Below are 13,104 nucleotides of genomic sequence, written 5' to 3'. Positions count from 1 at the left end.
GCCGGTACAGTATGTACTGGCTGGTACGGCCAGTACCGGTACGGTATCGGCCACACTGAAATTAACAGAAGGCACGTTAAGAGGTAGCTAGTGTGGCAAATCATTTAAATGCAAAGTGATAGCAAATGCAGTTGGGAAGAGCATCGATCATGTATATATTTCCGAAAGAAAAAAGAGACCTCTATTTTGACAGGACTTCTTCCTATACCAACCTAGTCATATTACGTTCTAATCCAGATGGATTTAAAATTGCAACAATTTTGTGGTAAGTTATTGTACCATACAAAGGAAAGACCTCTTTTATGAAATGATCTGATTCCATTGTTTTGACTAAATAATAATAATAATAATAATAATAATAATAATAATAATAATAATAATAATAATAATAATAAACGTTTAGTCTAGCTATAAACTTGAAATAACTCATGAGGACCGCTCTTTAATATGCTTAGAGCATTCTTATCCAATCCTTTGAGTCACATTATTCTCTAATTTTACACCCCGAAAACCTACCCAACATATATCCTCCGAAGTCCGAACAACAAAACAACTGGAATTGCATTAAAAAAGAAGCAATCATTGGCCTCTCTGTGTCATAAAATTATGGACTTAGTGTTTGGTTCTCATGGGCATGATGGATTTGCTAAAAACACAAGTGGGGCAAATTTGTTTACATTAAATCCCTTATTTATCCCTAGGCTCTCTACTTCTCCTCCTCTTCCCTTTGAACCAATTACACACACTGCTAGAATCACTACTGACAACCTATCATAACCAAAAAACACCCTTAAAAGAAAATAACTCTTTCATCAATTACAAAGCTCTTGCTTTTGGACCCCTCACAAATGAACATAACTAACGTGAATTTTTTGGGAAGTTTCTTGGGCTTTAAGGCTTCAATCTCAGAAGAATTTTTATAATTTTTTCATAGCAATAGCCAAAAATGGAAGATTGGGAGGATAAAATAAATTAATAATTATGTGTTTGTCACTTTGTCATTGTCAATTACAAATAAGAACCGAAACCGACCCCCACCTCCCAGTGGGAATTGCAGATTTCATGTGAAAAGCTATGTTCAATACCATCACCTAAATATTTTTGTTCAAAATATGTCACACCACTGATGCACTTATCTTTATAATATGATTAATTTTGTTAATATAATTTTTAAATTTATGCACGATGAATGGTATGAATTTTGTTCTATGTGTAATTGGTTTCCTTGAAATCAATAATGAGTTCAAATAACTGCTGCGGACTAAAAAGAAACGAACAAAAACTCCTATAAAGAGCCTAAAGGATGTACAACTGTTGCTACACCACCTAAAGTACAAGGCTCTGGCTTTTAGTTTTTAGTTTTGAGCTTCGCCATTATGTCTGGTTTAGTAAAGCATTCGCATTTGGGGTTAATAAAAAACATTTATTTTACACATTCAAAACTTACTTTATCTATTTTACTATTTTATTTTATAACTCATTAAAATAATATAAATTACACAATCAAATAATATAAAAAATTATGTTTACAACCCATGAGAGTGAGACAAAATAAAATGCCTATATTTATGTTTACAATCCATGAATAGTAGAATTGTATATATATAATCTTATTGTTCACAAATGCTAAAATATTTTAGATACCCATGCTCGGGTAAAGCTATGTTTTTATAACTTGGTTGGTAAAATAGCAATTGTAGGGTTTTTACTCCCACAATGCTAATGCAATACCAATTTTTAATTGCACAGCCACTGTGTAATATTTGTTAGAAATTTTCTAATGCACTTTATCGTACTTGCTTAAATAATATAAAAAAGTCAAAGAAAGATCAAACTTTGTAATATTAAACATAATTGTTATAATTGTACGATAAGCAATACGTGTTGTATCATTTATAAAAAGTTACATATTGTAAGGGTGCATTTTCAAGAATCGTACGATATATAGCTGCATATCGTAAGATACATAAATAAGTAGAAATGATTTTTTTTTAGTTAAAATTTGTGCTATTATTGGACTACTTAATTGAACTTAATAAAAAACCATGCCCATGAGGTGTTCACCCCCCCCCCCCCCAAACCAAATTTGAACTATTCACTTGACACATCACTTTCATATTTCCAAATTTCTTTTCTATACTATGAATAAGGTATTAAATAACAATATACAAGTTATAATAGTTATAAGTGTAAGAAGCTAGAATGTTCAGAAGAAATATATATATAATTATTAAAATAACAAACAATAAGAGGTATATAATAAAAGCTGATAATGATGTAAAAAATGTCAATGAAAGAAATAATTTAGGAAGATGAACATGATTATAATATTGACCTAGAAAGAGTTTATTAAAATTTCTATTGAGAACTGAGGCACGGGGTTTGGCTAGTGAGAAAATTAATGCTTTCTCATTGAATGAATAAAATACATAAGCTTTGTGTATTTATATACTAGAACAGATGCGTGAAAAAAGAGAGGAAAAATTATAACAAACTTCTAACAAGCTATTCCATCAATTTGACAAAAAAACTAAGCTTATTAAAAGGTAATTTGGGAATGGGATTTTACTTTTCAATTTTTGGAGAGAAGAAGAAAATAGGGATGGGGAGGGCCGAAAGGGGTGAGAGTACATTTCTCTTTTTAGGTTTAGATTGCCCAATGCGTAAGTGTTTATTTATGTTTACTTATTGTACAATAAGTGATACGTATCGTATTGTGTGTAAAAAAATTACTTATTGTACGGGTGTATTTTCATGAATTATACGATATATATGTGCGTAACATATGCCTCGTATAATATATAGACATGTGGGTTAAAAATGGGTATTTTTGTTTAAAATTTGTACTTTTTATTTGAATCCAACAAGTTATTAGACTTGTTTTCAACTCAAAATTATTGAGTTACTTAATTGAGCTTAATAAATTCCACACTTTTACATAATACATCTCTATTAACTCAATATAAATTCATAAGGATTATAAATTCATAAGGATTAATAGGATACAAATTGGATAGAATAGTCTAAGTAAGTTTACATAGTTGAAGAAATTCAAACAAAAAATATGGACATTGCTTCAGCCCCTTTTTGTGCCATATTAATAACAGTTTCTATTATTCAAAATTAGATAACCAATTCTAAATGTTGGAATATTTCATCCCAAATTAGAGAATACAAAAGAACCAACAAGCATGGTTATATTAACTAACTTGAGAAAACAGAATGCTTACATAATCTAACACAATAACTATCATGACCCAAACCTGACATCCGGATTTGTAACCATGACCAACATGCTAATATAAAGCTTGAACTTGATATTAACAAAAACCAACTAAACTTTTAAACAAAAGCTTTCCTCTTTCTTTGCATTCTTATTTCTTTACTTTCTTGATATAAATTTTTTCACTTGACATTCAAAGCATCTACACTGTATTCAAGGAATAACACAATCCACCACTCGTTCAAATTTCACACTTTTACATAATACATCTCTAATTACACTAAAATATACAACTCCCATTAGAAGATCCTAAAATACACAATCCTACAGATCTAAACATCAAACTTCCAAAATAGGGGCTATACTTTTGCTATAGAGCCAAAAAGAGGCAGTCCCAAGAGTGGGGGTGCCTTGGATGCTCGATTGGTTGTGCATTTCGCTATAACATTCGCTAGTCATTATTATTTGATTATTAATAATAAGGTATGTTTATACCTAAGTCAATTATAGCTTTTAGTTTTCAAGTTTGTTTATGGCTAAAAGAATACTAAATGAATGCTGATCCACATGCCAGGTCGAATGATTGCCTAACATTTTCCTGACTCTCAATTCCTTCCCTTTTGTCTTGACCAGAAGGCTTGATATGTATTTTTAAGCCCGTGCTTGGTTGTCCAGAAAAGAGCTCAGTCACGTGGGCCGTGACATTTCAATGTCCGAGAACCTGAAAATGGGCGCATACACTGGGCTCTTTATTCTTAGGAGTAGGGACTGATGGCATTAAAATGTGCCTAAAGATCAATTCACGTTAATGGTCATAGTCATGATTAACTCAATCTAGAAGCTTCGAATTGAATTAAGGGCAGAGTGTTCAAGTAGGGGCAGTTGAATAGAATCGGTTTGCAGCTAAAGATCCTTTAGCCTTTAGGCTTTTAGCAGCATAATGGGATTTGATGGGTTTCAGCTTCAAAACAAAAGTAAAAAGCTTCTCCACGCTTAATTAGGCTAAACTCCTAGAATGATTCGTTTAAGTGAATTATGAATTTATGATGCCACTGTTGAACAAATTATGAATATTTTTTTAATTTGGCTGAATAATAATGAATTTTTTTGATATTTCCTTTGTTGGGTGATTAGGGAGGCTACCTATGTTGCTCATTTTTGTGGCAAAAACAAAATGGAGTTTAAAATATAGTTTGGTTCAGTCTCAGATTAATAAATAAAAAAAAACAAAAAAAAAAACTTGGCTTAGATTTGTCTATTTAGCAAACGAGTCCAACTCAAGCCTAAATTTAGACTCAACTATTTAAATGAGCCAAGCTCAAAACAATGATGTGTTTGTGAACATGTGGCTCGGCTTAGGTGTTGTTCCTAAGATATTATATCTAAGTTTTGACAAAATTTTAAGAAATGTATCTAAGAAACATATCTAAGGTATTGTATCTAAGTTTAACTAATTAAGAATATTAAAGGAATGGTAATGGCATTAAATAATGTGTCAAGGAAGAATTCTTGTAAGGTATTAAAGCAATCAATTCTTTCATTGAGTAGAAAAAGGATTTTTTTTTTTTTTTTAAATCCCATGAGATTCTTTAGAAACCTAACTATGTACCCAATCGGATTCTGATCTGTTTCTTACACGTTACCATATGAGAGATTGAGAAATAGTCATTTCCTCTACAAAGAAAAAGAAAATCATGGATGTGATTAAACTCTGGAAGTAATTTGGATGTGAAGTGTTCACGATTTGAACTGGGAAGAACCTGAAAAGTTTGTACGCATTATGAATTTGCAAGGAAGTAACAGGCAATATGAATTTTCAAGGATGTAATCCTTGGTGTAGAAGTTGACAAATTGAACCTGCATCTTTTATTTTTTTTGAGAAAGAAATTGAACTTGCATTTGGCTTTATTCTTTCTGTTTGTATTTTTCAGTTAAACTAGATACCATTAACTTCTTCGCTATCACATGTATTGAGAAAAATGGGATGTGCTGCTGATATGCTTGTCAAGAGGGGCCAGGCCGGCTCAAGGCCTTGTGAGGTCTAAGGCCATTAATTTAAGTGGAGCCTATTCTTATATTTTGAATAAAAAAGTCTAGGACCACAAATATTTTCACAATTTCTTGCCACTACTATGACGTGGCAGAATGTGATTGGAGAAGAAGAAAGAAATTCCATGTGTAAATGATATATAATTCATTGTCAGCCATATCAAAGTTGTGACAAAAAATTTGTAGAATAATTTTTTATCCTAGAATCACTCATTTTGAATATTAATAAAAGATTTATTTAAATTTTGATTTTTTTGTTATTTAAAATATATTTTTTAGATATTAAATTATAAATTAAAACAAATCCATTGTATTTCTCAATAACAGAACAAGTAAAATAAACATTATTTATTGAGTGAAGCAACCAAATACTAAAAAATTTTATTTAAAAATTATATATTTGATACCTCTAAATTAAATTTGAGTACTGGACTTCCTCATCCATTACGATTGGTTGATAGTACCTCTGAGGCAAAGTCGTTCTCTACTGAAAGAACTAGGGTGAACACAAATAACAATCACAAGTTAACGTCTAGCAAATGAAGAGTGATGATAAGGTGTTTTTTTTTTTGATAGTTTGGAAAATAATTTTTAGTAATTAATTGGAATTTTTAAAAATTTTAAAAAAAAAACCTAGGACCCCAACTTTCTGACACTCATGTCATACTCAAGTTAGAAAACCACAACATTCAATCTAGTCCTCTAAGTTTGACCACATAAGTATATTTTGTAGCTAAAATTTTGCGTTTGGCAAAATAGTTCTCAATATTCTCTTTTATGTGCATAGCATTGTACAAAAACACGAGCACATATGTAATAAATTTTAAAAGTTATTTAATTTCTTTCATATGTTTAAACTTCAAGTTTATGTTAGGTACAACTTTATGTTACAAAATGTTTGTTAAATTCATTAGGGAAAAAATCACTTTCCCCCTCCTATGTTTAGTTCAAAATTTACCTCCTTATGTTTAAAACTAACTAATTTTCCATTCTATGTTTCCAAAATGTGCAAATATCTACATTTTGTAACTTTCTTAGTGAAATCCAATTGAATCCGTTATTTTAGCTTAAGTTGGTATTACTATTTGAGTCCTTAAATTTAATTTAGCAATATTTTAATAAGCTCAAATTTAGCTTTTGACATATAGAATTTTATTCCAAGTTGGATCTAATTGGTTCCTAGACATTAGGATTTCCTCAAATCAAATCCAAATTTATTATTCCTTGTTTAATTTTTGTTCATTTGAAGCAACCAAATTCTATCTTCTTTTCTCTAAATATTCATTTATATTCTTCCAAAAACTGTGCACGTTTCACAACAAGATACATGTAATACGTGTTTCTCAAAAAAAGAAAAAAGGATACGTGTAATACGTGAGTCTGATATTTTATGTTTTATTTTTTCTGGTCATTACATGAGATATTTTGTTCTCAGATTTGTTAACTAGCCCAAAGAAGAGAGTTATCTTTAAAGCCCTAAAAGCTGGTGTATCTATTATCTATTAAATTTTTTTTTTAAAAAAAAACAAAAAAACAAAACAAAAACAAAAACAAATTAGGAACCAATTATTGATATTTGCGTGGCCCAGCATCATGGAGAAAGCAGGTTTTCCCAGGATGGCATATGGTTCCGTTGTATTGGGTTTGAACCTTTTTTATTTCGTTGCCTTTAACATCTGGTTTTCTGATTTACTGCACTGTCCAAAAAAAAAAAATTTTCCAATCATGATTACCAGCATTATATTCCTGAATTCAGGTTAAATTTACATGTTTGTTTAAAAAATTTATTTACTAGTGAGAAATCAATGAGTTCTTTCAGCATTTGTGTGGAGGAGATTAAATGAGTTTTATACTCTAAAATAGACAAAAAAGAACAAGCACTGCCACATCCAATGAAAAGATTTTCCTTTAACCAATTTTTCTACATTTTAATTATTGGAGAATATTTGGAGCTTAATCAATACAACCATTGGTACAATATATATATATATATATATATATTCTTGATAATTGTATGATTTTACTTTATTTTTGGAAATAAAATAAAATAAAATAAATATTTCAATGGGAATTGCATTTTAACTCATATCTTTAAGCCACTTATTTTTTAATCAATAACAATGTATTTTTTAATAAATGATTAAATTTTAATTTGGCAAAATTATAAATTATACCCTCTAACTTTGATCAAAATTCAATTAAAGCCTCTAAATTTCAAGTTTATTTAATTAAGACTGCCATGCCCTTTCTCATTCTCAATCCTCTAACTTTGACCACATAAGTATATTTTGTAATTTTTGTGTGAGTGTGAGAAAGTTTGACCACATTAGTATATTTTGTAGCTAATATTTTGGTTTGAGATAAAAGTTCTTAATATTCTCTTTTATGTGTTTAGCATCATACAAAACACAAGCACATATGGATCAAACTTTAAAAGTTATTTAATTTCATTTATATGTTTAAAATTCAAGTATATGTGTAAGTACAAATATATGTTAAAAAAATGTTTATTAAATTCACTAGACGAAAAATTACTTCCCCCCCCCCTCGACCTCGCCCCGCCCCACCCCGCCCCCTCTCTCTATGTTTAGAGTAGTTCATAATTCTCTTGAAACTAACAAATTTCCCGTTTTATATTTTCAAAATGAGCAAATTACTCCACCAATTCAGTCCAACGAAATCTTTTGAATTCTAGAATCTCACAACTAAAAAATTAATTGTCAAAATTACCCCAAATAATCTAACCCATGTAAATTAAACCCCCAGTAAACTAAAATCTTTGGATAGGTAATTTGCAGTAATCAATGAGAATTTTCTATTACACCCATAATATCAAATTCTAAATTATATTGGTCATTGACAGTTGTTGGGTTCAATTTAGTTTCTTATTTGTATTTTTCATAGCTCTTTCACTTTCTCTACACCTTATGTCCCTCATATATTCAATTTATTTCAATTCCTAATTTAATTTTGTCCTTTCACAATGGCTTTCTCTCTTCAGTTCAGAATTAGGTATTTTTCTCTTTACTTTATTTATTTTGACCATGAAGTTATTGTTTTAGGGCCATTGCTTGTACCCAAAGCAACACAACGAACATGACAAGCATCACAACTGGTTGTTGAATGTTGAGTTTCATAAAGAATATAATTTTATTTATTTCTTTTCCAGAAATTATTTTTTTTAATAATTGGATTTTTTTTTTAAATTTAAACAATAATAGAAAAATTAGGACGCCATGATAAGGATCCCCTCGCTCTATTACAATAATATTGCTGATGCAAATTTTCTTTGTTTACACTTTCCAAAGTGAAAGGAGTCTTATATAGATCATAAAGTTTATAGCAAATCCATGCCTTTTGATTTGAAGGTTTTCACTTAAATCTTACTGATTATGTTGTAATGGAAATTATAACAATGATAAAAAGTTGTACACTTGTATGCCATTAAGCACTTAGAACTGCCCGGAATATTGATAAGCCTAGGATAAGCAAACTTGCTATCACCACCTCTGTGGGTGAAAAGGGGAAGGGACTAACCAGCGGACCCCTATTATTTTTACTATTTTGGGGTAATGCACTTTCTCAGGTTTATTTAGTTTATAGTTATATAAGTGGTAGAGTAATGCATTTCCTCAACAGGTCATTATCCTCAATTGTGTCTTTCATCCACAGTTAAAGGTTTGTATAGAAGGAAAGAATTGCTTAATTCAACAAAAATTTAATTTCCAAACAAACTTTGGTACTAGAAAACTTTTTTATGTCCATCTCAATTGGAAAGAGGGGAGGAGAGGGCTTACCAATGGAGTCCTCATAAGCATTTTTTTCCCCTTGCTAAATCTCACATTGGAGGATTGTTCAGAAAGTAAGAAAGATGGATCTTGATAGCAAATACTAGAAATCTAATTTCACCATTAAAGGAAACTAATAATAGTCTATGACTTTATGTTCATATTAAAGGGAAGTAGGTGAGTTTTTGTTTTATGTCTAATAATTGTTATTCTTAGTGGAGAAAATTTGTCAACGTGATTTGCCTAATGAATTTTTGTGGCTTGTTCTTTGTTTAGTCAAAGGATCAACCATATTAAATATGAAGTAATCTGTGTTTTATTATTGTAGAGAAAAATATGTAATTTAGATTACAAACTTTATGCTAGTTTATATCCGAAGCAAAATATGATTGTAAGAACAAAACTTCAATTATTACTCTTTCTTTAGTGGTTGAACATGTCACATTCATTTGTGATTGTGTAACCACTTTGATATTCTAAACTTTCCTTCTCTTTCTTTATTTCACTATTTTCAAAAGGAAAGAAGAACTATCAAAATCTTATATGGATCACAATGCTTCTAGTAATTGATGCTTTAAATATGAAGATTGTAACTTATATCTTCCTGATTACATTCTAATTAAAATTGAACAAGTTCTAAAAGTTAGATGAAAGCTTACCCCTCCTTCTTTCCACTTTTCAAGCTAGTTGTCATATATATCATGTTCCAGTTCCAACCCTATCTATCATAGTGATTTTTACATTATAGGTCTCAAAGAATCAGATGCTACTGTTGGCATGACATGAGCAATAGCATTAAGAAGAGGTTCCTCCATTAAACTTCAACTACCTACCTTGATCATGAAATCTTCATGATTCTCAAGCCAAATAGGTTGACTTTGTGAAAGTTATTAAGGTTCTGTTTTTTTTTTTTTTTTTGGTCTGAAAAGCAATAGAGAGTAATTCCCTTCTTTAGTAGTTGATGAGATCCTCAATTAAGTTTTTACCATGGTTGGATCATTGTTAAAGGTTTGTACAGTATGGAAGAATTTCTTATTCTAATAGAAAAATAATTTCCAAACAAACAGTGGTATTAAGAAAATTCTCCATCTGCACCTCTATTGTGAAGAGGGGAGGGGACTTACAAATGTAGTGTTCATAATCTTCATGTTGCTACATAGGAGTAAATCTCCCAATTCAGTAGCTGAGTAATGTTCTTGAGAGAGTTGTGCCTTTGCTAAATCTCTCATCAGTGGATTCTACAAAGAGCAAAAGGATGGAACTCGACAACAAATACTAGAAACATAATTGCATTGCTAGAGTCAAACCATTACCTTTTAATGTTGATAATCATATTAAAGGAATAAGGGATGTGTTTTTTTGTTTGGTCCAATACTTGTAATTCTTTTGGAGAATTTTCTCAATGGGATTAATTTTTTAACAAATTTTGAGCGCCCTGATTTTGTTTAATCAAAGGATCAACTATATCAAGTAAGAAGTGCTTGGAATTTATTATCCCAAACCAAAAAATAAAATAAAAAATCTTCTTTATGAAATATCTACTAGCTTATATCTGAAGCAAAATATAATTGTAGGACTTTGACTTCAGTAATTTTATTTACTTTCTTGAATGGCTTTACATTTCACATTTTATCTACTATTGTGTAACTGCTTCTGTAGTTTTTGAGAATTATAGTATTTCAATGATATCTAATTTCAATGACACCTTACTAATTTGTAAGAATAAGGTGATGTGATATTATTGGTTTAAGACCTACCACTCTACTGGCGGGTGTAACATACCAAGCTAGAGCAGGGAAGACAATTCCGTACCGTACCAGCCGGTACGGCCGAAAATTACCATTCTAGCAAGTCAAACGGTACAGACATACTACTATTTCATACCGCCCAAAATACCAGAGTATTTCGACAGTTCCGGCGAATTCTAGTGTGTTTTTCTGGTAAACTTGTTCCGGGCCCGTTCAAGATGAATGAGTTTTTTTTTTCCTTGAGTATTTTTGGTACTTACATATCTTTATCTTCAGACTGTTAAATGACCAATGGTAGTCCAAATTTTAGCTTGCTAGATCATCCCTCACTTCTTCTTCCTCCCTTCAGGTGGACTATCCTTTCTCTTCTTGTTTTCATTTCAGCGAGCAAACTTCCTATTTTCTCCACATCCTTGAAAGACAAGAGTCCCATTTTATTTTAAAATGAGACAAGTTTTTATTTTTCGGTCCAAAGGCTAAACGTGTTGGGACATGCACCTCAACGTTGAGCATGCTTTTTGTTTTTCTTCAAGGCATTTACTGGGTCATGTGCATTTACAGTGCACCATCAAGTTTTGACACTTGATGTGGTACTTGTGAAGTTGTATTAATATAATTATTAATATTTTTTTTTCTTTGTATGCAATAAGCAACTTTCTGTTTTTTATATTGTGTTTTTTTAGTTGATGCTAAAGTTTAAAATTAAGAATAATTTGTTTTAAATTGAGGTAATGTTTTATGATAAATAGTGATTTTTGTGTGTGTGTGTGTGTGTGTCTGTATATATATTAAATATATAAAATAGCGATAAATCTGAAACGGTACACCCAATGGCCGAGCCAGAATTTAAGTTCAGGGAGGGCAAAATTAAAAGACAGTATTAAAAATGCAATTAATTTGAAAATTTTAATTAGTATTAGTAACAAAATAAAACAATTTTACTTAGTGAGAAGGGTATAAAGGTAAATAGGTCAACATAAAAATCAAAGAGATATGTTATCAATAGTGTCAAGGAGTGTTTTGTTGCCTTTTATTTTGTACTGAACTTTGTAGTTGTTAGTGTGGACGTGGAGTGTTTTGTCTTTTTCTATTTCAGGTGGGACAAAGAAGCAAACTTTTGGCATGATATAAGTAGAGTGAAAAAACTTTTAGAGGAGGTATGGGCTACAGTTTCATGGTCCATATGGAATGCCAGAAATAGGTACCTCTTTGACAAAAAACAAACTCAACCGTGCGTTATCTTGCGAGGTGCGATGTCCCTGCTACAAGACTACCAACGCCTCTGTCAATGACTGGGTACAAAAAAGGAAGAACACTAAAGAAGAGGTTTGGTGCCAGGGATTAGTGCATTATGTATAATATGGGTTGCTGGGGTTGCAAGGGACCATGTTGTAGGTGCAATAGGTGGGGGACATGCAGTTGCATGCATTGACCCACGTACTTCCCAGTAATGTACTCTTGTGGAGGATTATGTAATATCTATATTGATTGTTCGAATAAAATTTTATCTTTTACGTCCAAAAAAAAAAAAAAACTTTTAGAGGAGTCAGGGGGTCAATTGCCCCTTCTCGACCCCTCCGACTCCGCCCCTGGGTATACCGGTATTAACCGGTATCGAAATATACCGTTTCGCTAATTAAATCGGTACAATTTTCGGTACGAGATTGACTCCCTTGAGTGAGAGAGAGAGAACTTTTGTTAGTTCCATATATAGCCTTGATTGATGCTAAAAGTTACGATTAATGAAATTTTTTTTTGCAAAACACAATGATTGCTACTACTGCAATAATTTGATTTTGATTTAATAACTTTTTCTCTTTTCGGACTTGAGTAGACTGATTCCTTGCTATTTATTCCCTTAATTTTTGGGTCTTATTTTTTTATGAGATAATTAGGAGGCGAAGATGGTGTGTTTACTGAGATTTTCATGTTGCTAACGGGTTTCTTCTATTTCAGCAACCATATGAGAAGCCTATTTATAAAGGGGAGAATCCAAGTTGTTGCAAATTTCTACCATTTCCATGTTGGCGGCATTGCTTGAAGACTGTCAAGATTGATAGCCTTAAAGGATACGGAGATGAAGAGCTTCTATACAAGTATTTTTCTGAAAATGCAAAAACCTTGGAGGACTTCCAGTTCCATGTTGGTGGTATTGCTTGAAAGTTATCCAAATTTTGAACTTGAGATGATATGCACATACAAGGATCTTATTAGAGAGGTATCTTTCAGAGAATGCAGAAATCTTGAAAGGTCTCATAGATGTGACTCTTAAATTGTAGAATCTTTCAGTTAATGA

This window comes from Castanea sativa, chromosome 5, assembly GCF_040712315.1.
Source record: "Castanea sativa cultivar Marrone di Chiusa Pesio chromosome 5, ASM4071231v1".
NCBI lineage: Eukaryota > Viridiplantae > Streptophyta > Magnoliopsida > Fagales > Fagaceae > Castanea > Castanea sativa.
Note: the sequence above shows the minus strand (reverse complement) of the source record.